Source organism: Ictalurus furcatus, chromosome 17 (assembly GCF_023375685.1).
Source record: "Ictalurus furcatus strain D&B chromosome 17, Billie_1.0, whole genome shotgun sequence".
Lineage (NCBI taxonomy): Eukaryota > Metazoa > Chordata > Actinopteri > Siluriformes > Ictaluridae > Ictalurus > Ictalurus furcatus.
Genome location: NC_071271.1, coordinates 17,629,615 through 17,656,559, shown reverse-complemented (window position 1 = coordinate 17,656,559; position 26,945 = coordinate 17,629,615). Strand labels below are relative to the sequence as shown.

At 39.1% G+C, this 26,945-nt stretch overlaps 1 protein-coding gene across 2 annotated transcripts in view; it reads right to left on the bottom strand.

Annotated features, from left to right (window-relative positions):
* The window catches only part of dhrs13a.3 (dehydrogenase/reductase (SDR family) member 13a, duplicate 3), a 167,820-nt gene that overhangs the window by 78,669 nt on the left and 62,206 nt on the right, over positions 1–26,945 (bottom strand). Inside the window, exon 6 of one of the 2 annotated variants that reach the window (XR_008388293.1) lies at positions 10,628–10,696. The gene's annotated coding sequence lies outside the window, so the exon portion shown is untranslated. Of the gene's footprint in view, positions 1–10,627; positions 10,697–21,223; positions 22,139–26,945 lie in introns of those variants that run through there. The other variant, XM_053647489.1, reaches the window with a different exon arrangement.

Sequence of the window (26,945 nt, the reverse complement as noted above, 5' to 3'; positions counted from 1 at the left end):
CTGTGTCATTTACTCTGGCACTGGCGGGCAGCCTCACGGCTAGGCTGAAAATTAAACAGAGCCTCCCTCCCCACCTGTGGCCTGCCTGTGTGTGAGGTTTAGTGTGGTGATTCTGTGGGCCCATATTTGTGAACAGGCCCCTAACACCAAATTGCCATGCCTTGAACACAGCCCCCACCAGCTGGACCAAACACTGGCCAGCTTTGACAGATTTACACACCTGCCTGTGGGGCCCATGACTGCCCCAGTGGCCCAGGGCTCAAAAGAATTCTGCCACTAACAGGCAGAGGATGGGGACTTCTATGTTGCCTCTGAAAATCTTCCCAGTCTCTCATCAGCAGGCCTGCACAGTGCTTGCTTATAGTGAGAACCTGTTATGTATAAACACTGTAGTGTGTGTGTGTGTGTTTGGCGGGGGGGGGGGGGGGGGGTCACCAGATAGACAGACACACTTCACACTACAGTCCTATATAGTTCATTGGAGAGAAGGTCCATGAAAAGCACCTGCAGATGCTCATCCTGGAGGGTAACTTAGATGCTTATTCAAAGGTAGCTAATACCACCTGAGGATGTAAGGTCTGGTTTCCAAAAAGCATTGTAGCTTGAAATGAAAAAGCAAGCATTCCAGTACATGTCTCTTCTTAGCATCAAAGATTTTTTTTTTAACAATAAAGTGGCTGATTGTGAATTGTGAAGTTTTAACAATATACATTGTCAGTGCAGCATACAAAAATCCAAATGTAGATTTAGATTGCCAATAAGCAAACCAGAGGCAACAATGACCGTGAAAAACTCCCTGAGATGAGGAAGAAACCAGAAAGGAACCAGACTCAAAGGACGACCTCTTCATCCTCTTCTGCATGATACCAGATAGAGGGATTATAAATCATTACAGTAAACAGGTGTAGAACTATGAAGATAACCCGTACTGTGTACAGTATAAACAGATTGTGAATAAGAGTCCTGGGATGAGCACAGGACTGGTTTTATGATTACAGCAGTAGTAAAAATCTATAGTATCAAGGAGAAAGTATCCAATGAAGCATAAGTGAGGCATGGGCATAAGTAGTTTTTGGTACTTACAAATCTTTAGGTTAGTTCAAAGACCCAAAGTTTCAGTCCTAGGACTTACCCTAATTGGCCACTTTATTACAGACACCTTGTGGCTACACTCATTGGCTATTTTATCAGGTCATTTTATAAGTTTGATCACTGTGGCACATCTGTTTTTGTGCACAAGTGTCAGCCCCTCCTTTCCCCGTCCTCCTCTACCTCTGAACAAATATTTGTGATTAGGTACACCAACAAGGTCATGCACCTAATAAATTGGCCACAATGTGCAGGGGTCTAACAGCACATCTCTGTTCAGGCCACATATTTCACATGAAATCTATTTCTTATGAGTACAAGAGTCTTAAAGTGCTGCACAGGATAGACTGAAGCACTGTGCATTTGAAGCATGATGCAAAGTATTGATCAAAGAACAATAAAATGCAATGTTTGATGAGAAATTGGTCAATAATCATGGCGAGTCCGTTGAAGGTGACCCATATTTTATCTTTTTCGTTTACAGATGGCCTATTGAAAAAGAAATATGGCTAAGAGAGCATGTGGGGCATGTGAAGGGCACAGGTTCCTTAAAGGGCCAGTGGAGCGAGGATGAGCCAAACTGACCAGGAGGAGGAGGAGTGTGATGGGGAAGGCTGAACAGCTAAACCACTCACAGCCAAAATAGAGTCATAAGCAAGCATCAGGTCAGAAACAAGAAATCTATAGGCTTTATAGACAGCAGTAGCAAAATGGAAAAATGTTTTATAGAAGGCGTTTTAACGTCTGCAACAGGTGTTTAAAATCATGTTGATGGCTAATACTGAGAGACAGCCACAGACAGAAGCAAAAAGACTTCCAAACAGATGTTTTCTAAAAAAGAACAGATTTGGGTTTTGGAAAGACGTAATTTAGCGATTTAGAGTGGTTAAAACTACTCCAATCCATGCAATTATAACCAAGCCGACCTTTTAAAGGAGAAAACAAGGCATGAAAAGGAGGGTAAAAAATTGACCCACTTAAATACTGTCAACGAAAACTAGTTTTGGTGCCTTTTCGGTGTCATGTTTTGTTCTGCTTTCCCTGAAACTGTGTCTCACTTTTGTTAAGAGTGAAAGAAAACGTTAGGGAGAAATGATTGTTGTGTGATGTTTACGGTGGCCGAATGGGGAACAAATTATGCTGTCAGGGACACATCCAGCCTGAACTAGAAGCAGACAATTTAAAATTTTCACTGTTCAACACCTTTAATGACTCATAATGCAAGAGGTGTGGCCGTTCCTATTAAATGTGTGGCTGAATCAATAAGAGGGATAATTGGAGTTGTTAGAGCATATTATAACACGGCTATTATGTGGCAGTACAATGTTGTTCTGTAAACTGTTATTACAGAGGAAGAAGCTCTTTGCATAGGGAGGCAGTAGGGGGAGTGCTTCTGAAAGGGGGTTATATGACTATCTGCTGTAATCATCCCTCCCTTTATTGACAGGGACCACTCTCGTCTCTCTCGCTTTTGTGTACTCTGCAATTTCCTGCACTGCACAGCTCCATTTTTTAAACACAGATTGTGCATTTCTGTTGCCATGATTGTTTACAGATATGAAGTTGGAAGATGTACTTGTTAACCTCCCTTTCAATTATTTATTTTATTTATTTATTTATTTATTTTTGCAATTTTCACTCAACTTTGTCATTCAGGTTATTGATTGACATGCTGTAGAAACTTGAGTGAATTCTGGATGTAAGAACGCACACTGAAATGATCATCTTCTATAGGTGAATTACACTCCATGACAGAAAAAAATTAAATTCTAGTTCAGTGCACCAAACTGGCCTTAATGTACAGCAGCGTGGCACGTCAAATAGATAAATGCATGCTGCTCACTTTGATGGTGACAAGTAAAGTGAGGAGGCTGTAGTGATACACATATGGCATCTCATAAAGTAGAGACCAGGTGACACGCCCCAAAATGGATTCTGATAGATACTGCTGAGCACAGGCTACAGAGAGGGGGGAAAAAGAGGGGAAGGGGGCATAATGGTTAAAAATTTATGTATCTATTCATTTATCAGTGTACACTGTACATGTGTTCAAATCCAAAAGCCACATCTGTCTATGAAGAGAAAGATCATGCAGCTATCATTTCACATAAAGGCTATAACATCAGTCTATACCTAGTTTCATTAAGAAGCATGACTTACCAAATTATATTTCTGCATGGATTTTAAAATGCTTGCATAATTGTACTTCATTATTATACTCTACTTATACTATTGAGTATTATTAAAATTGAATATTTGTACTCGTACTTAATTATATTTCCAAGAACAAAATGCAATATAAATATATAAGTGCTATATACTTTAATAACTATCAAGAATCATGTCAATTCATCACTGCTTTGACCTTCTCATGCTACAGAATGTAGCTAGTGATAGCGCTATCTGTGTAAATTTGAATAAGCCACCGAACTGCAGTGTCGACCTTGAGGATGAGCGCCCCAGGCCCTGCCTCGGTAAAATGTTTCAGTATGCTGAAGTCAGCAAAGACTCGTATAAAATGAGGTTTCTCCATCTAGTTTGAAAAAGCATGTTGAGGTAAGTGTGGCTTAATGTGCTAACATTAACTGGCTATATTTACTTAAGTTAGCCTCTTTTCTTTGCTAATGTCAGACTCACATTTATTCCACTAGCTAACATAAATTTGCTGGCAGCAAGTCAAATGCTAATTAATGGTAAATGTTTAACATTATATTTTACTTACTGATTAATTCATTATAAATTTACATAGCACTAGTCATGCATATGACCAGCAAATCTACAGAGAGTGCGTGATATTTTCAGGCAAAATGGCATAGCTGCTTTAAAACAATAAACAGTTTTCATTTGAAACAGATTGATTTCATACTGTATGAAAACATGACATTTAGCTTAATTTTATTTACCGTTTTACACGTGGCAACTTCTTTTACTTTCACTTAAGTATAATTTGTCAGTACTATTTCCACTCCCGCATTTCACATTTTGAAAGGAAAAAAAAAAAGCACGGCAACAACGCGATTAGCTAATATGGAAAACTCTCCAGTGGAGCATTTCATTGACTTAGGGTCAATCAGAAGAGGTACGAAGTTATGACAATTGCAACAATTACACAAATCCAGTCCAGTGTTCAGAGTTTTAAATCACTGGTCAGATTCCTATTTTTTTAATCCCACTTCACACAGCAGACACCATGTGAGTGTGAATGAACATGTTTGAGTGTGCTCAACATGAGTATTAGACTATATTAATCAGAATACAGGCCAGAGGTCTTGTGGAGATTTTTCAATTGTGAGAACCATAGCACTAACGTTTTTCAAACAATACAGCAAAGCAGACTACTACTCCCTATACATGGAGGCTTAGAGTTTTTAATTCAGGTCAGATTTAAATTGTTTTGTGATTACAAAAAAAGGTTTCTTGGGGCTTTAAACATACAAGAGGATGAAAGCAGCCTATGACAGCATTATTCATTGCACACTGGGCTTTATTTTGATAAGATAGCGTGGATTGAGAAACTGCGACTAGGAGAGAATGACACCCCGCTATAATTGTGACTAATTGTGTTGTGCGACTCTGTCACTGTACATTTAGAAATGCTTTGATATGATTTTTTTTTTTTTTTTTTTTAAAAAGCCCATCAGGCTTTATTAGACATAAAACGAAGTAAGAACAATTACTCTGTTATCAAACTTCACCCCATAAAGCCTATAGTGGTTCTGCCCAGGAGTACAATGATCATAGGGCAGTTAGCATAGTTATTATCAGTAATCTTATAAGTACACAAGCACACTTAATTAGTGTGTTTCAATCATGATTAAATAGGCAGCTAGATAAGGACTGACCCAATTGCAAATGCAGTACCTTTAGTTTGGCCAAAGTTGAATGTATCATTGGATTTATTCTTCTTGGTATAGTCAATCCCATAATTCTTTTCACCTCAGCACAGCAAGCATAAAAGTTTTGCTATGTTATTGCTTTGACAGCTATGTTATTTACTTTTTAGTTTAAGAGATATAAGAGTGTTTGTAGATTGCCATAGGTCTTTTCAGTGTCATAACACAACCTGACAAACTGACAACTAGCTATAACAAGCACTTAAATAATAGTTAGCAAACTGTAGTTTGGTTGTGTTTTCGTGTACTAAACGTGACAATGTTGGGTGACTCTGAAGGGGCGTCCCAATTTGCAATGACTGCTAGTCCCTTTTGGTTAAAAATGATGCCTGTTGAAGCTGCTGCTTTCAGAACGGAACACACTCGTGATTTTCTTTCACACCAAGATTGTCGGGACAACTTTCATTACGCACACCATGAGAAAAATGCTTTTACTTTCATTAATATTTCATCATATCTATGATTATCAAGCTTTAATTTGCATAACGATACTACCATGATTCTACTGTGCGAGTTCATGTTAGCATATGTTAAGTAAGGAATAAAACACAGTGAAAGACACGGCTTGCTGTTATAGGAAAATAAGCAACAATGGAAAGATGCTGTTACCATGCAGAAGTTAATTTTCTATTAACAGCACATCCAGCGTCTTATTTCGTGTTTTATTTAGTGTCAAGTGTTTTATTCCTCTTATACGACAGCAATTTATCAGCAATTATCATTTTTTAAAACGTATTAATGAATGTCGCACACTTTTTACCCATTTATAGTTATAACATATAACATATTAGAATGCACACAACAAATCAGTGATTTGAATTACAGCTAGTACTCCTGTCTGAGCTGCTTTTATAGAAAGTATTCAATATCTTCTTACCAACTGGATTTAAGAATTCAACAGTGCTATGGTATGAATCATAATAATATCGTGATTTTACTGTTGTGCTTTATGATAACTTGTTTATTACATATTTGCATTTTACACTGCCATGGTTTTACGATGGAATGGTAACAATGATTGTTATACCATGACATTACAATAGTTTTATTATGGTATCTGTTATGGGACTCTTATGATAGTATCATAGGTGGCTATACAGGTGAAAGTCATGGACTGATATTAGGTTGATAGATCATATGGAAGAAATAGTTGTTGTTTTTTTCTTTTTTAATGTTTTCCCACTTTTTATTCCACCAAAATGTATGGTTTATTTTTATTACGGTTTGTAGGCATAAAATACACATTTAAGCCAGTTACAATCTTCAGTCTGCAGTTGGAAGACTGATGGAATAAAGGAAGGGAATTTGCAATTATTCTGTAAAAGACAAGGAATGGAAAGAGTCAGTCACTGTGAGAGAGTGAATAGGGGCAATAGAATGAGTGAAAAAGAAGAAGAAGGAGAGGAAAGTAAGGGTCAGGAAAAAAAAGCTAGATAGATGCCACGTTAGTATAGAGAGATGAGAAGAGGGAAGAGGGTCAGATGAAGAAACAGAAATAGAGGTAGAGATGAGAAAGGTGGAGGTGAAGATTATGTGAGAGAGTGAGAGAACGAGAGGGATAGAGTGAAGGAGAATAGGAAAGAGAGAGAGAGAGAGAGGTTAATAGCAGGCAGAGGGCTCAGGGCTGATAGAAATGCAGAGCGTGTCTGGAGCCTGGCGTTCAGTGATGGGCTGGAGCTCAGATCTGGCGCACACTATAAAAGAGCTCATTGAAAATAATTCAGAGTGACGGCTGTGCAGGCCCAGAAACAGGAGGCAGAGAGAGAGAGAGAGAGAGAGAGAGAGAGAGAGAGAGAGAATGGACTAGAGAGTTCAGGCTGAGTAGAGAGAGATGGAAGTATGGGAGCAGAGGAGGGGAGGTTTGTAGAGAAGATAAGCTGAGCAGGAGGGGAGGTACAGTGTGGACATGGTTTATAATGCACAGCTGAGAGGACACATGACAGTGATAAGGAATAAGTGAGTAATGTAAGGGGAAAGTAAACAAAAACACAGAAAAGTAGAAAAAAACTGCACTGAAGGAGTGTTCAGTGGTGACTGTACAATCTACTGCATAACTGAACTATAAGAAGAGGCAAATTAGATGCAATCCTAAAGTCAAAATAATACCTTAGCCACTGAAAATATCTTGAATATATGCAAATGTATCTAATATGTCTCATTATGAGATTATTCTAGAACAAATATGACTATGAAACCAATTTCTTGGCCTTTTTATACAGATTAATTTTGAAATATCTTATATTAGTGATGCTTGTAAAGTCAGTGTGAGTTTCGCAGTTGTGTTGTGTTTCGCTGCTGTGTGTCTCTGTAGTGCTGAATTCAGCTGTCAATATGTTGCTTGGAACGGTCTTTCTTGGGCTTAGCTTGTTTGGTACATGTGTGCAATGAATTTTTTAGACATACTCCGTAATGGTTTTGCACGTAGACCTAATACAGGGCATTTATGATGGAAATAATGATATTTAGCATGACATGTTGCATTGGCATGTGACTTGCATTCAGATTTGAGCATCAATAAGGGCTAGGATGGCATTTGTAGGCCCATGTCCATCTCTAGTGTCAGGTTTTTTGGTTGGGTCTTACATTTTTCTGTTGTACGTGTGGTGAGCCTGTACTTTAGCTATAAGTTTGTGTAAATCGATGGTCTTTATAGCCATAGTAAATTTCACTTTTTACGTGTAAAGTGGGAGGACGGGGGCACCTCAAGTGTGTTCACCCTAGGGCACCACACCGTGCTAACCTGGGTCTGAGTGAAACAGACTCAGCATTTTTGCTCGATAGTAGCTGTGCTTGGTGGGTTTGAGGGTTTAAATATTATTTTTATCTCACCTATGCTTGTATGGTGATGTAGCCAACATTCAGAAGTTTAGAGGCATGGAAATGCTGTTTAATTTTGCCTGATTTGTTTGTATCCAGTGATTGATTTTGACAAATCATGCACAATACACCCAGAAACATAAACAAACTAGATTTTACAAATGTACATTTTGACCTTTTTCAGGTTGACTTTAAATATGTCTGAGAGGCGAGATCCTTAAATCTCACCTTGATATTATATTTTCCACACGCAATCTGCTGGATGGAAGAAATTCAAACCCTAACCCTAACCATTTTTTCTCCAACCCCCTCTGTCATTACAATGAGCAAATCATTTTTTTTTTTTTTTTTTTTTGCATTTCTGCACTTTTTGCATTTCTTAGAGCAGCAGTGCAGTCTCCATGTCAGTGCTGTTTTCCAGAGCATTCAGCCATTAACAAACAGATCTAAGACAGCCATCCATGAGAGGGAGTGGCTCCCTGCTTCGCCCAGCCCCACTATATTAATGTCAACTTGTGGACCTCTATTAAACTGTGCAAAGCTCATTCCAGCCACAGAGATGTCGTTTACACTAGCGCCGGTGCTTAAGCACACAGCAGAGCCACTGAGAGGCATTCGAGGGGTAATGGAGCTTGCACGGGTGCCAGAGAAGAGCTAGGGGTTTCCGGCAGGGCAGCATCCAGCTGAGATCCCCATGCCAAGCTTAAAACCACAAAATGCACACATTTTTTTTGTTGTTGTACCCAAACCATTTGTTGAGGAGTTTTGGTGTTGCAATAGCATATATGCATAATTTGTCCACAGCCTAGCACATGAGACTCATATCTATGCTTTGTAGTGCTTCTGCAAAGGTCGACTTTGAAGACATGAAGCCTTTTACATCGCCTTCAGAAGGTCCAAAGTAGTCTGAATGCACCGAGGGTTCAGAGCACCGTGATGAGATATCGAACCACCCTGTGCAGTCCATCACACTATGATTTATAGGTGATCCACTCTATAAGCACTGAAACGGTGGGCTCCTATTTCACAGAGGGACAGTGGAGCAAAAATTCATCCAAACATTTCTCATAAGTTTTAGCCCAACTTTGAGTTTAAATAGTGGAATTGAATTAACCAGCATAGCCAATAAAATCAGTAAGCCGTATTGCGAGAGTCTGTGAACAACATAGCCTTGTTTGTGTTATTTTTCTGTTATCTCCAACTTGTCCAATATCAAATCTAATAAAAAATGTCTGATTCTCAATCGCTGATCAATTTAACCTGCATTTGGACAGCGTCGTAAACATCTAGAAAGTCATTTTCTGGCATATTAATGTTTACATCCAATCAGCAGAATGCGGGGCGGTCTAATTAAGTCAATCAGATGCTGGAATGTGCAGAAAATGAGAACTTCACCTGGAGACCACAGACAATTGATCACTGCAGACCCTCTTCACTCAATTGTTTCTTGACAGCACTTCAGAGCCTGTGAATTAGCACAGCTACATATGGTGATTAAAAAGACATTTCTCCCATCAAAAAGAGCAGCTACCTAATTGTGGGCAAATGGAAGAGTTCTACACTAATGGTTACATTGCATGCTGCATCACTGCACCATTTTAACCAATTTGTAAAAACAGGGAGGTATCAGTACCATAAAAGAGTAAAAAGAGATTTGTTTCACAGTTATAAACGGTATTAAAACGGTTTGTTGTAATATCAGTCTAACCATTTAAAAAAAAAAAAAATCCTTATTTATTTTATTTGTATGGCTTGTGCTTTCTTTGTGCATGCAATTATTTTCCCCCACCTTTTCTTCTGTGTTTGGTTTTCACAATGCCTATTCTATAGAAGAAGATGGAGCCTGGCTGAGACATTCTGTGACTCCAAGGCACAGAAAAGTCCAAACACAATGTGCACGCACACACACACACACACGCACGCACACAAAAGCCAGTCTGGCTGTTATCTGCCTTGGTCTCTGTACACCACCTTCCTCATTCTCTCCCTTTCTCACTCTTTTGCCAAACTAGCCTTGCTCCTTGCTTCCATCGGCCTATGAAAAATCAGCAAATAAAAAGTTACATTAACCCCAGGCCGACCTTTCCCACGTAATACACTGCAGCATGATGGGGTGGTGGGGGAGCTTCATCGAAAAGCTGTCACTCTCCAACATCCCAAGCACTGCCTGGGGAACATTTACCGGATAATTAATATATTAAATGCATGAAAAATAGTTACACAGGGGCCTCTCGTCAGCTCTTCCCCAGCACGAGGGGAAGAGGGATACAGCCTGTGAACCATCAATATACAAGCATCCCCTTTCAATGGGCCATCATAAAAACTGCTCATAATTTTATGGCTTCATTCACAGCCCTCGCTGTAAAGGAAGGCCATATTTCCTCGTAATTCACTGGCTCTCTCTTGGCTTTTATGATTTGGCGGTTTTAAGCTGCCGCCCGCCGCAATTATAAGGTGGTCCTCACTTTTGTGTGAAGGACATGCAGGGGTCAGTGGCCAGCACCATGACTAAACAGGACAGGAGGGCCAAAACTAGGCTTAAAAAAACCCTGTAAAAATACCCAAGCCACGTTTTGTAGAATTACATATAGCCCTCCATATTTCTGTAAAATAATGGAAGAGGGAAAAACCGCACTCCTGCTCTGACCATGCAGAGTATTGTACTCTATAACAAATAGTAGCTGCCAATACATCTAAAAACAAAATATATACATCCTAGAGAGAACAAAAGCAGGATGGAGAAACTACTCAACATCAGGAGATGGTGAGTATTAGTGCATGGATAGTTCTTATTTGGATTTGTATATGAAGCATGAAGTATGGTGTACCTGTTCTTACTCGCCAGCCATGCCTGAATTAGATTTCCTTTGTTCGAGGCAAAACGTCCGATCTGATTTCTGAAATGAAAATAAGCATTGCTTATTATGTTGTTGTTGTTGTTGTTTTTAATGAAAACAAAAATCAAGTTTACTAGCAGCGTTCCTCCTGTAGTCTATAATTAAACTGCTCTCAGCTATTTTCATGGAACATTACCTTGAGTCATGTGATTATTATTATCGTCACCCAGACACAGACGAACAAACACACGGACATACGTGCAGACAGACATGCACTCATGAACATAATAAAAAGACAAAAGGTGTGTGCAAACTCTCCGTCTTCCTCAAGCAGAGCAAACATGCTCACGTAAGACAAATGGGTTTGCATTGAAATGAGAAATGGGACTGCACTGCACGGAGCAGCTGCTATAAGCACTGAAAAAAACAGGGAAAAAAAAAACAGTGAACGTTGGAGTCTTACGGAAATATTTATTATGAGTGAATATCAACACTATGGTTAGCACACTGCACAAAAAAAAAGGAAGGGCGGGGAAACAACATCTCTTTAGGAATGCATAAAAACATACACTTGTTTTCTTTAAGGATGGCAAAAATAAATAAATAAATAAATAAATAAATAAACAGAGCCCCTCACAATACCCTTTCACTCATACAAAATCTTGTCTGCGCCTATCCATTATCAAGAAATATCCCCCTGAGACTTTGCCGTTATTAATAGTGTTATTCATTAAATATTACTCTTGTCAAAGGGGAAGCATAATACTGGCCTGGAGACAGGAGCCCAGATCCAGGAGTAAGCCGAATTAATTTTCTGGAGCAAACGCCCCGTTTCCGCAAATGACATTCTGTACCGTTAGCATTTTAAATGTGACACAAATGGCACTCAACACAATTTAAAATCCAAACAGTGGCTCTGAGTGGCCCTGGCATATGGTCTAGCTATGCCTCTGAGTGGAACACTCACCAAAGCAAAGGTCAGCGTGGTGCCAGCACGCGCTCTTTCCCAAGGCTGGCTCTCTCTCAACATGCTCCATGAGAATGACTTATGCGCAATAACATTCAAACACATTCCTCCAGCACACTGGCAAAGTGCAAAATGAATGCAGCAAAATGGAAAAGACTCAGTGTCCTGAATGACCAGAGAAACAGAAGAGGGCCAGAGTGCACTCGGTGCTTTTTCAAGCCTGTTGTTACAGAATGCTGTAGTATACGTACAGCTGTTAATGATCAGATCTGATTACTGTACATTATGACCTTTTCTGAGATTAGATCCATTCAGATTCATCCTGGAAGATGAAGATTTTAAAGGCATCAGTTTATGGGAATCTGTTTCTGTTCTTTAAAGTGTCATTTTAGTACATTTTTTAAGCAATTTTTTTTTCTTTTTTTTTTCTGTGGTTTGCAGTTATTTGTTACAAATCTCAATGTTTGTGTCTTTTGTGAGAAATGCCACAGGTTTGGAATAATGTTATAGTGCTAGAGTATATCCTTTGCACATAAAATAAAACCCAAAAAAGTTTTTGCAGATATGTTAAAATCTTATTGCACTGAGCTTAAATTATCAGTGTGAGCCTTAATAAATAATGGAGGTCTTTCTCCACATGAAATCTGAGAGAAAATCCTAGCATAAGACTAATCCATATATTACTTTATGTACAGTTTGTGCACTAATAGCTATTATCTTAGCTTCCTAAATTAAACCTATTTTATGCATATGTTTATCATCATTATAATATCAAAGTTCTGTCTATACATCTATGTATGTATGTATATGTATGTGTATATACATATATACACATATATATACTCATATTGGCACCCTTGATAAATATGAGCAAAGAAAGCTGTGAAAAATTGTCTTTATTGTTTAACCTTTTGACCTTTTTCAAAAAGTACTCTGCTCTCATGGATGGCAAACAAAACACAGGTTTAAAAAAAAATAAAATGCTCATATTTACCAAGGTTGCCAATATTAGTGGAGGGCACTGTAGATAGATAGATACATACATACATACATACATACATACGTACATACATACATACATATGAATTATCTATCTATCTATCTTTTAAGTTTTAAGCAAAACTTCCGCACAAAATGACACCAAATCACCCACCAACTTACACCTGCACTGCTTTACCAATTTATATAAAATAAGTCAATTGTTACATCTATTTAGGACCAGATAATTCTATTGGGAACGTCTATTGTCTGATATTATTTTAGAATTATAATATCTATTATACCACTGCTCTGTGAAATTCTTGAATCTTATTTATCAGAAGATGCTGATTAATTCAATATAACAGCAGTTCTGAGAGTAGTTCCAGTTGCAATGCAAGTCACAGGTTTATATTAATGTGCTCATTTTAACACATTATCGTTTCTATAGTAATAAGTCTTTCACAGGGCATATGCGCCACACAATCAAAACATTCGTAACAGTCAAGGATGAAGCTGTTCCTTTAAGTTTTCTACAATGGAAAAGTCTTCAGGACAGAGGGCTTTGCGGTTTCTTGTTAAAATGACAAGTATTTTTTTTCTTTCTTACTAACTTCAAGATAAAGTAAGGGAATGTAATTATAGAATAAAATAATAAAACACTTTGTGATGTGCTGTTATAGGAAAATAATCACTTCCAGGTTGGAACCAGTAACTCGTCTTTGATTTTTCTATAACAACTTAAAGCTTTCTACAGTAAGACAAAGCACATGTTCATCATGATTACAAATGATACTCCTTTATATGTACTGTATATTTCATCCATCCATCCATTTTCCATACCACTTATCCTACACAGGGTCGTGGGGAGCCTGGAGCCTATCCCACAAGGTGGGGAACACCCTGGATGGATCGCGCACACACTCACACACCCAATTTGGACAATTTGGAAATGCCAATCAGCCTACAACACATGTCGTTGGACTGGGGGAGGAAACCAGAGTACCCAGAAGAAATGCAAACTCCACACACACAGGGCAGAGGCGGGAATCAAACCCCCAACCCTGGAAGTGTGAATTTAGGTATTTTACTAATTGCTGTAGGCTCCAGACTCTACGCGACCCTGTGTAGGATAAGTGGCATGGAAAATGGATGGATGGATGGATGGATGGATGGACTATAGAATGCTGTAAACAACCATAATAACATCACTATCTATCACTATCTATTGGTAGTTTAGAAAATCTAATTTTCAGAATGTTTAAGGTTTGGTTTGTGTGTGAAGTCTACAGCATGCTGACTGACTTCCATTGCAGTTGCACATGGCTATAAAAGTCATTACAGAAGCTTCAAAATGTGTGTCAGCGACAAACAATAGCCTGCCACATATGATAAAAAACAAACCGTAATTTGTCTCAAAAATGCCAAACCTATTATTTAATTAATTGTGCAAACATTCCATCATTCATTAAGATCTAGTGCCCAGACTCTGCTCTGAACAAAGGCAATCAGAAACTGTAGCCAAACATTCTTGGCTAGCAGCACATAATAGCCTTATAATTAAAACGGGCCTTTAATCAAGTCTAAAGCAGAATATTTATTTGTTTTCTATTTAGTCCTTAAATGGCATAGCTAATGTATTCAAGTCTAATGTCATAGAGGCAGAGGTTGATTTGTTTTTCCATCCTCCTATATTCACAAGTGACAGGGGGGGAAAAACATGTTAGACTTGTAGCCAAACTGACGAGCAAGCATGGAGCACATACAATGCGGAGTGTAGGTGATCCTGGAGAGCCAGCAATAAGCAGGCCTAATCCTGTTGACTAAGAATGGGCACAGGGAGCCATGCCAGGATGCGAAGAGAGCTCGGTTTGTTGAATGCGCTTGGGAAATCCTCGCTGTGGCACAGTGGCCCTCAATAAGCATCCTCTGCTGCCAATGGGCACCAATGCTAGGCTGGCACCTAACAATCAACAACCCGTCTCCTCCCTCCCACCTCTCCCTGAGCATGTCCAGGCCAATTTTCCCACTCCAACTTGGAAATGTGGGGTTTTCATAAATTATTACATTAGAATAGAGTTGCAAATTGACTGCAGGATCTGTTTTGGTCAAGTTTTTTGTTTTTTTTTCTTCTTGCGTTTGCCATGCAACCTTTCAGTAATGAACAGCCACCAAATTTGAACAGTCACACAAATATAACATTATAACATATAATACATATAACCCACACACATATAACCTTGTAAGTAAACTCAAAGCTAGTTATCAGTAATTCTACTCATTCTGACTGGGTTTTAACTGCTAGAAGGCAATCAAAGTTCAGTAGTGAGTGTACAGGCCACACAAGCTGTTGAACCTCCATTACAGAGAAATGCCACAATATTATTAAAGACGTGACATTTCTGCTTTGAGAGACAGCCTCCTATTGTTCGTCAGAGTGTATATGTCAGTCTAATACCCTTAACTCTCGACTCGACTAGCAGCTCAGTGTCATATGCAGGCCCATTCAATACACTGCAGAGCTGTACTGACTTAATGCCAAGCTTCTATTAGCCCTGTAAAGATTTTCTTAAGTCATTACAAGAGTGTCACCAGTTAATGAGATGACAGAGATTATAGTGATCTAGAGAAGCACAAAAGACATTATTATGAACCCTCCCTCCCTCTTTTTACTCAAAGTTTCCTTTTTTCATGGTTCTCTCCTCAGAAATGATTGAATATTAGCCGATTAATCAGCTCTGCCGCAGGTTAAGAGAGCTAAATGACAGAACAGCTTCCTCTGTGCCCACCAGGCCACGGCTCGGCCATTAGGACAGAGGGATATGGGCAGGGGAATGAAGGTCCTCGGGGGCTTGTAAGTGGAGCCGCCTGTTCCCCAGCAGCCCTATAAAATCATTACTCCCTCTCTCTGCTTGGCCTTTATGAGCTGTGTCCTGATGGCCTAACAGACAGACCAGCACTTTCGCTCTACTGACTATAGATCAGACATTCTGAAATGGGCCAAGAACGCATGAGCACCCGAACTGAACCGAACACCAGGTGATTGGTCCAGGCTTAGTTTACACCAGGATCAGGATACTCCTCAGGAGGAAGAGGAAATTTACACTGAGTTTCCCCTTCAATATTCCATCTCACTGCTTTCATGCCCTGAGCCAGTATGTCATGGCACTGGTTCTAAGTAGCTCTCGTTGACTGGATATGGTGGACTACAGCACGGCACCTAAACTACCAATCAGCAATATTCAGCAGGGTTTTCCTTTTTTTTTCTTCTTAATGGCTTTGCCTGGCCAACTACAACTTACAATTAAAGGCTCATAGAGGGAGTGGTTAGCAGCAACTTTGGCCCCATACCAGTCAGGAAATAGGGCCATATGGCCATGTCACACAAAAAAGGTCCATATTAAACGTGATGCGTTTAAGAAAACAGGACCTCATATGAGCCAGAGAGATAGGACCCTGTACAAGTGCCAGATAGAAAATAGGACCATTCATCAGTAAGAAAATAAAACTGGCTACTGCTCAGAATATAGTACCCAACAGTCAGATAAAATGACATACACCATACATCCAGTGTTCTGCTAGAGAATTGAACTGTAATGAGGTCCATGTAGCATGTGCACTAATTTACTGGTATAGACTGTTAGAAACTTTCCTGCCAGACATTTGAGTTGAGTCACACTGCCTGTGTTAAGTAAGTGAAGACCGAATGATCAGCACCTGTGTGCTTAGTGTGAGGAATCTGCTGCTTGTCAAACAAACATCAGCATCATCGTGTGTGTGTGTGTGTGTGAGAGAGAGAGAGAGAGAGAGAGAGAGAGAGAGAGAGAATGTGTATGAGTTTACACTCGCAAAGGAATATTAATTGTGTATGTGTATGTGTGTGTGTGTGTATGTGTGCGTGTGTGTGTTGGGGACAGCCCGGGGCCCGGCAGATGTGAGCAGATGTCAGAGTAAGTGAGCAGGGAGTTGGGAGTGAGAGAAATGTGCCGGGCCAACGCTCTAATTTACGCATGAGTGGCGCTGCACCACAGATATTTACATTTAAATTGATGTTTCAGATACTTAATTAAAGACGTGGACTGGGCTCTTCTGGTCGCCGGCGGTTTCTTCCTCATCCTCCTCTTCCTCGCTGAAGCCAACAGACCACTCACTGGAACCTAGAGCACTTTCCCAAGCCCATGTGAATATTTTACTAGAGTCACTTTAATGACAATGGTCCCAGACCTCTTTATGGTAATTTGGGAGAACATTGCTGAAGACACAATGCCCCCTGGTGGATTCTAACTCCACCCCTAGTTAAGCAACACTGCTGTTACTAATGTCACACAAATGTCAGCTTTTTCTTTAAATTTTCTATTGTTCGCCTGTCTGCCCTGATGAAGACCCAGTGCTGCCCAGAGAAGAAAGGAGAGAGGGGAGGGTGGGGGGCTATTATATTAATACACTGGGCACATAGTCTGATGATGAGGCAGCTCCTGTGGGGCCAAAGCTATAATGCAGTGGCACTCCAACCCTGATGAACTGTAGTCCCAGCATGTCTCTCTGGTCTCCTGCTTTGGCCCTCCGAGGGGCCCGTGGCCGCCCACAAGACATCCTCCTCAACCACTTACTCTCAAACAGCCTTTTAATAGAGTTTAAAAGAGGATTATTAACATTACCTGCTAATTATGTTAAGGACCTAATTAGAGAAAACGGGAAAAGGGCCTTTTTTGGTCTAATTAGGTTTTCTTTTTAAGTACACTGATAACCAAGGGAATGCCAAGATCTCTGTAGAAATGAGAGTGCAATGAGCCAGTGAGAGGCTCCTTCGGAAAAGAAGTTAACCCTCTCATCAGCAGAGCTGACTCTATTAACGGCGTCCTGGCAGAGTGCAATTACCACCCAAATCGTTTATTTAGGATGTGTTTATCTGGAGTGGGCTGCATCATTTAGCGCATTATAAACTCAATGCTGGTTTCATTAGCGATTACAGTCAGCGGGTGGTAATACCTGCTTGATACAGCCAACTGAAGACTGATGCTATCAGAGTGCAGAGAAATTATATGGATGGGACCTCATTTTTTTCAGAGTTCCCGCTGTTTGCTCAACTCCCCACAAAACATGTTCAGGATTTTCAACACTTCAACATGCTGAAGCCTGTATTCACACATTGATTCCAAGTACTAGTCCGAGTACCTGGAATCAGACAGATATGCAAAATAATAATAATAATTATAACCCAGGGAGTAGTGCACAGCCAAAATCCAGAGGAACATTGCTGGGTGTTGTCAATGATACTGTTCTAGCACCATGACAAAAATATCATGAAGCATGAATCAAGAGATATAGGTTTGCTCATAAATTGACAGCAATACAGTCATGTTGCACTGAAAGGGAGAAAAAAATACATTTGTAAAGCTTTTAAATTTTTATACTTTTAAAATATTAAGTACAAATTGTAACATCAAATTAGCTGCTTCTGGTTCTGGTCAGATTGTAATTATTAAAAAAAAAAAAAAACATTAAAAAGTAATAAATGATATAACAATATGCATCTCAGAAAAGTGTACTATAATATAATCTCATAATAACATTACAGCATCATTGTCACATTGCCCAGCCCTACTGTCCAAATGCATGAAGGACTTCATCTAGTTCAGCAGTAAAGGGAATTTTGCATGTGAAATATAGAGAATACAGTCCAATAACAATTTGGGTTCTAATCCACTATTCCTGATGATTCTGCTCCAAACACTGGATCTTATAGAACATATTGTATAAAGGAAAATGCATTTGGAGGATACACGGAGTCAAAAAACTAAGGCAAAGACTGCCCACATGGCAACAAAGCAAAGTGACAAAACCTCTCCATTTAAATAATTCTCAAAAAATTCCCACTTCTAGAATCTCAGTAGTGTGAGAGCTGATGCTTTCCAAAACCAGAATCCACTAATCCCACTCCTGATAGCAGATCAGAAATGTACCCAATAATGACTCACACTTATCTTATCTAACTTCATCTGATGCACATATCATTGTTGCAACAAAGTCATCCAAACAGCGTCACAGCTCAAGCCAAAATTTTTATATACTGTAGCTACACCTCTGAGCGAGACCCTGAGACTGTTTACAGCTAGACCAAATTCAGTTCAAACTGAAAATGCTTTGCTTTGGTTTTATTTGAGCCTGTTTTGATTTGATCCAAAAGGGTTGCTTACTGCTTGATCACTTTTGACCCACAATACACTTGCCATTACCATAACGCACTTATGTGTCTAAACTCAACCATATTTGGCCCACATTTCTCTGCTACCTGGGACCTTTTCCATCTTTAATGACACTGATATCCGAGCTCTAGATATTAGCCAATGATGAATACTGATTCTGTACAAACGTCCTCCAAGTAACCAGACCTGTTTTCTGCAAGCCAGAAGTTGTGTACTGTGTTCAAAAACTAGATCTGTATCGTTTCAGGCAACATACACACAATCATAATTTCAGTAGGTGGAAGTGGAAAATATATTCCTGTCCAGCATTACACACCACTACTGACCTTACTACAGACGCTCACTATCAGATTAGTACATACTTACTAAAACCCCTAATTATTACTAAAACACTTTTTTTGATTTACAGGTCTTATTAGTATTTTAAGCTACAGGTAAAATATCTCACTGTCTAAGAGGGGAAGACTACTATTACAGTACATATCAGTGAATACTTTGACATTTAGGAGAACTTGATCGGGGGGAAAGGGGAACCTGCAGTTTTCTCAGTTGGAGGCACTGGACTTATCATGGGTTAATCATGGTCTTGGAGTCATGTTATGATTTACTTTGAAATTCTGGTTCATAGCATGTTCTCCCCGTGCTGTGGGGGTTTCCTCCAGGTACTCCGGTTTCCTCCCCCAGTCCAAAGACATGCATGGTAGGCTGATTGGCATGTCTAAAGAGTCCGTAGTGTACGAATGGGTGTGTGAGTGTGTATGTGATTGTGCCCTGCGATGGATTGGCACCCTGTCCAGGGTGTACCCCGCCTTGTGCCCGATGCTCCCTGGAATAGGCTCCAGGTTCCCCGTGACCCTGAAAAGGAGTAAGCAGTAGAGGATGGATGGATGGATGGATGGATTCTGGTTCATAAAAAGACAAATAAGCATGGAAATCTGAGTTATTATATAAATATTTCTATATTTTTTTTTGTTCTTTGAATATATTCCTCTATTCCATATGCCACAAAGAAACTATGACAATTTTGTTAATAAGTAATAAAAATCTATTTTAACAGCAGTTTAAAAAAAAAAATAACTACAGGTAACATTGATGCATGAAGCATGTCAGCAAAAAAAAGAAATATATCAAATAAGAGACTGTAGGACTGCAGAGCAATACACCATTTATAATACCATTTATAATTCATGGAATATTTTCCATGGCACTTTTTCTACAGGAGTTGTTCTTCAACAAAACCACAGGTTTAGTGAACTAAGATATATTTATCTCAATAAGCCTGTGCAGATGCTCACGGGATTAAAAGACAAAATGAAAACAGCATATTCTGGGTAATAATGACAAACCCACACAGTGCAGCATTAGGAAAGTTGGTCAGGAAAGTGTGCTCTGAAATTCACTGGTTGTTGCAATAATGCTGGCGTTGCTTTATATAATGAACTAATGGGGAAAATGAGAACCAATCAACTTACGTTTCTCATTCTTGAATATTTTTACATACACATACGTACACTTTATGTATTTTAATGAAGTTTAGAGTTGCTATGTTGTTACTGTAATTAATACTTACGGCATTCGTACTGTAATGTTTGTTTACAATAACGGCACATTGTGCTGCATTTTTCAGTAGAGTACAATCTGCATTTCACTACACTACATATTGGTAAGAGTGTTAAAATGTAAGTGTAAAATCTACACTGCAATTTCAGGCATACTATTTTTTAAAAATCTTAGTCAACGTCTGTTCTAAAATCTATCAATGAATTGAATTTACCTGAGAACAAAGATATCAAATGACACAATAAGAAACTGCTCAAATCAACAATGAGAATAAGAAGGAAAAAAAAAGAGAAATAAGAAAAACATTCCTGATTATCACAGAAAATAACTATGTGGTTTATCTATTATAAAATATCAGGCAAGCTATCAAACATGAGTTACCTAGCTAGGTTAATATTACCTAACATTGCCTAGCTTTAGCTCCAGTGTACATGTGTTGCACTTACCCTGCTTTGCTAAATTAATTAAAGCTATGCTTTTTAAATCAAAATATACAGTAGGATGACAAAATAATGGAAGAAATGGATATATTGCTTCAGGTAAAAGTTTTTGGCACCTATTTTTACAGTCAAATTTATGATACTGTATATTTACTGTAATATTTCAGCGTAGTCATAGAAATGTTACGGTAGTTAAACAACAAGGTGCTTTGATACAATAGAAAACTGACAGTATTGTAAATATTTTCCCAGAATACCAAGCAAGCTACAGTATCAAACAGTAAAACCCACTGAAAATTATACTGGTTTGAACACGATGTTTTAGTGTAGAAATGACAGAAATTCTTCACAGTGTGTATATTATTTAAGAGGACTATATACCTAAATTGCTGGTCACACAGTCATATGAGAGCAAACAGTGTTTGGGCCTTGAGGGGCCGTGGAAGGCTCGGAGAGTGTAGCATGTTTAATGGACCGACATAGGGGAACCAAAGCGCGCACTCAGAATGTTTACTGTTTGCTCAGCCAAACCCTGGCCAGGAAAGACAAGATGAATTTGACGGCTAATGTAAAAATAACAGACAATCATAAATCATGGACGTGGGAGTAAGTCGATGATGAGAGTTAATCAATACAGGCCCTGATTTTGCCATTGTGCCGAATGGCATGCCATTTATTACCACGGACTTTGAGGAGAAACATTATTCACATTAGAGTATGCATGGAGCCACAGAAGAGGGTGCTTAGTCACTATAGCAGCAGAGTGCTTGGAGCCTGCCCAAACAGCAGCCATCATCCTCATACACACTTCTGAGCTCTAAGGAAAACGGGGGGAAAAAGATCAATTCCAGAGCCAAAAAAAGCTCTGTGGTGTTCCTCATTGTGTTAACATTTGGGATCTAAAGACCCATCAGAACAGACGATTGTGTTCTCCATTGTAAAAAGCTTAAATTGAAAAAAAAGTTTCTTTCAGCTTTGTGTAAGATGCTGTGTCTAAAAGCAAACAGAGCTACATGATTTCAGTGGGCCTGGCTGTAGCTCTCGAGGGAAATTGGACCAAGGGACAGCAAGCTGATTTACTCTAGGCTCACTCCGTCTGCCTGATGCGCCAAAGGCAAAGAGGCGATGCAGGGATTGTACGCCACCAATCTGTTTCCCCGAACACTAGAGGACACAGCTGATGCACAGGAGCCAGGGTGATACCTTACCTCCTTCATCTTGGGGTTCCTTTCACTCGGCTGCTGCTTTCCCATGCGGCAGTCATTTTTCCTCTGTCTCCCAATCCCCTGGTTGGAGTGGGATGTATGGCTTTATTTCAGCTGTGCTGGAGTTTCATTGGATTTCTATTGCTCTGAAACAGGAGAGCATATTTGAGATTCATCAAGAGCCAATTTCATTCAGGATTCATGAAGTCTGCATCAGTCAGAATGCCACTGTAGGTTGAGGCCTGTGTGGTCTACATGTGGGGCACATTATGGTCTTCTAGTTCAGGAAGATATATCTTTGTCTTTAAAATATCAACTGGTATTTCTCAGATTTATAAATTAATACTGGGTTTTTTCCAACACAGATTGTAGTGGCTGATGCTTCTGTCTTGTTCTGAAAGTATCAGTGTAATGAATGAAAGTAATGTATACAGTGTTTCAGATATAGGTCATGATTTGCCTAGTAAAAACATGTGCAAACTTGATAACACCTGCAAGAAAAGGTCTACGGAGGACCGTGTCATGGTCTGTTTTGCGTGCTTGCCTTAGTGAATATACTACTCGGGGTGTTTCACCCTAAAGATGCAAAATGTTGGGTAGTGTTCATGCAAAGTGATTAATTTTGCGCTCACACTGTGATTTAAGCATGTAAGCCTGAGTCACTTCAGCATTGGTGACAGTGTGTAAATTAATACAACTGAAGGGCAGGCATTAGAAGTGTGGAAGTCAATTACCGCTAGTTGAAGACAAAATTATACCATTTACTAAGCTTTAATAATGAGATTTATCAAAAATAATACCTCAGTAATTGTGAGGTTTTTACTGCACATTTTTAGTAATACTAGTAGGTTTTTAATACTGATGCACTAATACTTTAGTAAAGTTGGTATTTTTTGATTAAATGCTAGTTGTCATGTAATATCAGAGAAAGAACTCTGGACTACAGTTCCCAGTAGCCCCTGCACCTCACCACATCACGGTCACATGACCACCTGCACCTGTATCACGTTCATGTTAATGAGCACTTATGTGTATATTAGCCACAGTTTGCACTGAATTCCTTGTGTTTGTCTTTCGTTACCGTTGTCTCTGCGGTTGTGTTTATTGTCTTTGTTTTATGTTTATTCCTAGTTTTAGTGTTTTTGCCACTAGTTCCAAGTTCCTGTTTTGTGTTCAGTGATGTTTGTATTAAAGCTATCTGCACTTGCATCCAATTCCACCTCTTTTGATGTGACACTAGTTATCTATATAGTATAGAATTTTTATCTATATAAAATCTACAGGAAGTCTATATTAATTTCTGTGCATTCTGTGAAACAGATCAAAGACTGACATATTGTACACTCTCAAAAGAGTAACTTTAAGAATGTTGTAACTCTCAACAAAACAGTACAAAGATTTGAGTTGAAAACCAAACATTGTGTTGGTTTGCCATAAAATGCACACACACAACCTATTTATCGAACCAACATAACACACACTCCACTCCTTCACTTTTTTTTTCCACATCCCCTGCTCCAACCCACTCGTCCTGACCTCTGAAAGCAGTTAGAATTTTCACACAATATCCCCGACACAGCAGTGGCTGTAGCAACGCTGGGAGCCAATATGTTTCCATAATTGGGCCTGTAGTGGGGGCAGAGTCCAAGGCAATTAATCCTTTCCTCCTCTGTTGTTTTGCGGCCGGATGGCAGTGACAGGGTGCAGAGTAATTGGACAGGAGCGCCCTTGTCCCCTCCGCTTTACATTAATATCCCTCCACCTAGGCTCTAATCCCGGCCAGGCCACTAGCAACACCGCTCACACCACCCTCTCACTGGTCAAGTGCATGCTACGTCCACACACATATGACCTGCACTGAAATGAAGGCAATGCAACACTGAGATGGAAATGAGAAGGACAGGTGAGCAAGGACAAAACTGAGAGAGACAAACCACCCACTGTTTCAAAGCCTGAATGTATCCTGGTCTTGTCCACTTCCCTGTCCATGTAATTTATACTTGAAAAATGTCTGAAAAAATTACAATGCCGATTGCTTTTACATCACAGTAAGATTTTTTAAGATTATATCTTAGGAAGTGAAAATATCTTGAACAAGGTAAATTGGTTTCTTATTCTATTAGCAGGTCATCTGACTTCTTTCTAGAAATAAATAAAAAATTAGAGTGAGACTATTTCAAGATTAAAATTAGTCAAAAATGTGCAGAAATAGGTTTAATAATCACATATTAGTTTTACTGCAATCTTATAATAGGCACTGCTACATAAATGTGACTACGTTAAATTTTTACTTGCTAAGATGCTGTTTTTTGCAGTGTTCAGGTTGTATAGAAGTAGACCAGTCCATACGTCTTCTATTAACAGTATAGCATGAGTCGACAAATGGGTGTCTGGTAGAGAAGTAGGTTTAACAACCAGAACAAGGAAAAAAAAACCTTTTATTGACTTTTGCAAAAATGAACTGACTGCATTTCATGGTGGTGTGACGAACATTAATGCTGTAACTACCTCGCACAGTACCTGTACCCAATGGCACAACCTGTTGCACTACATATTTTGTAACTTGATCTGGTTGATGGTGTATTGTTTTTTTGTTGTTTTTTTTTATTATTTAAATGTCAACATAAAATGAAGAAGCTTGCAACACTTAAATAATATAATTTACGTGCAATGCGAGGACAGAACAACATATCTCATTGTTGAAATGTTGACCAGCAATGTGCTAATCTTAGCAATTGCAACTGTCTTGAATATAGTCAAATTTTGCTATTTCCTATTTTAAGATTACTGTAGCCCAAATATAGGATTATTGAACCTATTTCTAGACATTGGTTACTAATTTCAAGCTTTATATTTTCAAAAATAGTCATGTTTCCATCCAAGCTGCGAATTTAATTTAAGTGAAAAATTGGAATATTGCATAAAACATTTGCGAAAAAACACCGTTTCCATCCCATGTGATAAATGGTCTGTACTTATATAGCGCTTTTTTACCCTTAGTGGTTCTACAAAGTGCTTTACACTGATTCTCATTCACCCATTCACACACCAACGGTAGCAGAGCTGCTATGCAAGACGCTAGCTTGCCATCGGGAGCAACTTGGGGTTCAGTGTCTTGCCCAAGGACATTTCGGCATGTGGAGTCATGTGACCCTGGAATCGAACCGCCAACCCTACGATTAATGGACAACCAGCTCTACCACCTGAGCCACAGCTGCCCACATGTGTTCAAGACATTTACATTTTTACAGAAGTGCTTTGAAGTCTCAGTCAGTAAATACATCCTGATACTGGTTCACGAGGTCACAGATCAAGAATACCATCAGACTAAAAATTCTGTTTAGGAGCTAATATAGTAAGAAAAGCAAGAAAACGAAATCATCATTTCCAGGGAAACTGGCCTAAAGTATCAATACAACTAGAGGTTGTTGGAACCGGGGAAGCCACTGTGGCTCTTTTTTCCAAAATAAAGACAAAAACGCTATCACAAACCTAATGTTACCTTGTGACTGGAGCTGGATGCCTGATATTTGAGAAGGAAATCATGTGAAATAGTTCTGGGAGGTAATTATACCAAAGCATTTTGATTACAGACTTTGGCTCAGACATTTCAGAATGACAGAAACAACATTTGAGATACTGCGCAAAGAGATTGGTCCCCTGGTTAGTCCAGTTATTCCGCCGACCCACCGCACCCCAGTTTACTCTTCTGAACCAATTATCCAATCACATGATTTGTTGAGGCAAAGTCACATGACATTTTTAATGTGCATTGAGGAATTTATTTGGTAAATGTGTTTCCGTCATAGTTTATGCGCATGTCTTCTTACTGAATAAAAAAATGTATGTGCCTCAACTGAGCACACAAGTTTTTTTTATTTATGCCCATTTTGGAGATTTCTTTTTATGCGATATCCAAAAATTTGCATAAAAAATACATGGATGGAAACATAGCTAATGTAAAAGCTTGCAATCATGGTGTGCTACTTTATTAGAAAAGGTTAATAATCATATACTGGGTCGTTTCCCTTAGTCTGTATTAATGCACTTACTAACTCACCATACATTATTATATTACATTAGCTACCACTTTGTAGGCTAGATTCCAAGGAAAACAAAATATGGGACTGCGCAACACAGTGGAGCTCTTACCTACCTTACGGCTAGCTAATATATTTATAAACTGTCATTCCCTGCTATAATGTAACATTCTGTATAAAAATTATTTTGCACACTAACCTTTTGCAGTGGATTACAGGGCGTTCATTAGTGCCCTGCATATTCTCCACTATGCTTTCAGACATGCACCGCCTGGTCAATGGAGAAAGTGTTGGCAATACAAAATGGCAAAACCCCAAAAATAGTGCACTATATAGTTAATAGGGTGTGATTTCAGACATAAGGCAAGCATTAAGGGCTTAACACCAAAAAGTAAAACAGGAAAGCAGTGCAGTTCAGCCAGGAGTTGGCCTCGGTACAGGTGTGCTATAAAGAAAGTGTTGGAAGTATTTTCCAGATTCACAGCACAGCAGAGACACTGTGGAGCAGTGCAGTTGCTCGGAGGAAAATGAGCATCGATAATATTTTGAATTACTTTTTTTTTCCATGTTGAGAAATGGTCACTGAAATTCTTTTGTAGCTGAAGTGTTTTATTAAAAAAAGAAAAAAAAGAAATAAACAGTTGATTCATACGGTATAAAAATGAATTTTTGACTGCTCACTGTGATCAGTGCTCTCAGGACTAAGACATTGAGTACTTTAACATGTCTAAGGGTTTCCCCAGAGGTCAAGGTTCATACTTAGGAGAATGATATTACAAATATTACAACTATTACTTTCTTTCTCGCTATTCCTCTGCAATTCTGTACAGACGCACATTCTCTCCCTCACTCTCACTCTATCTTTTCCTCTCTCTCTCAGCTTTTGTGGCCTCTCTCTAATCTCCTCCAGCGA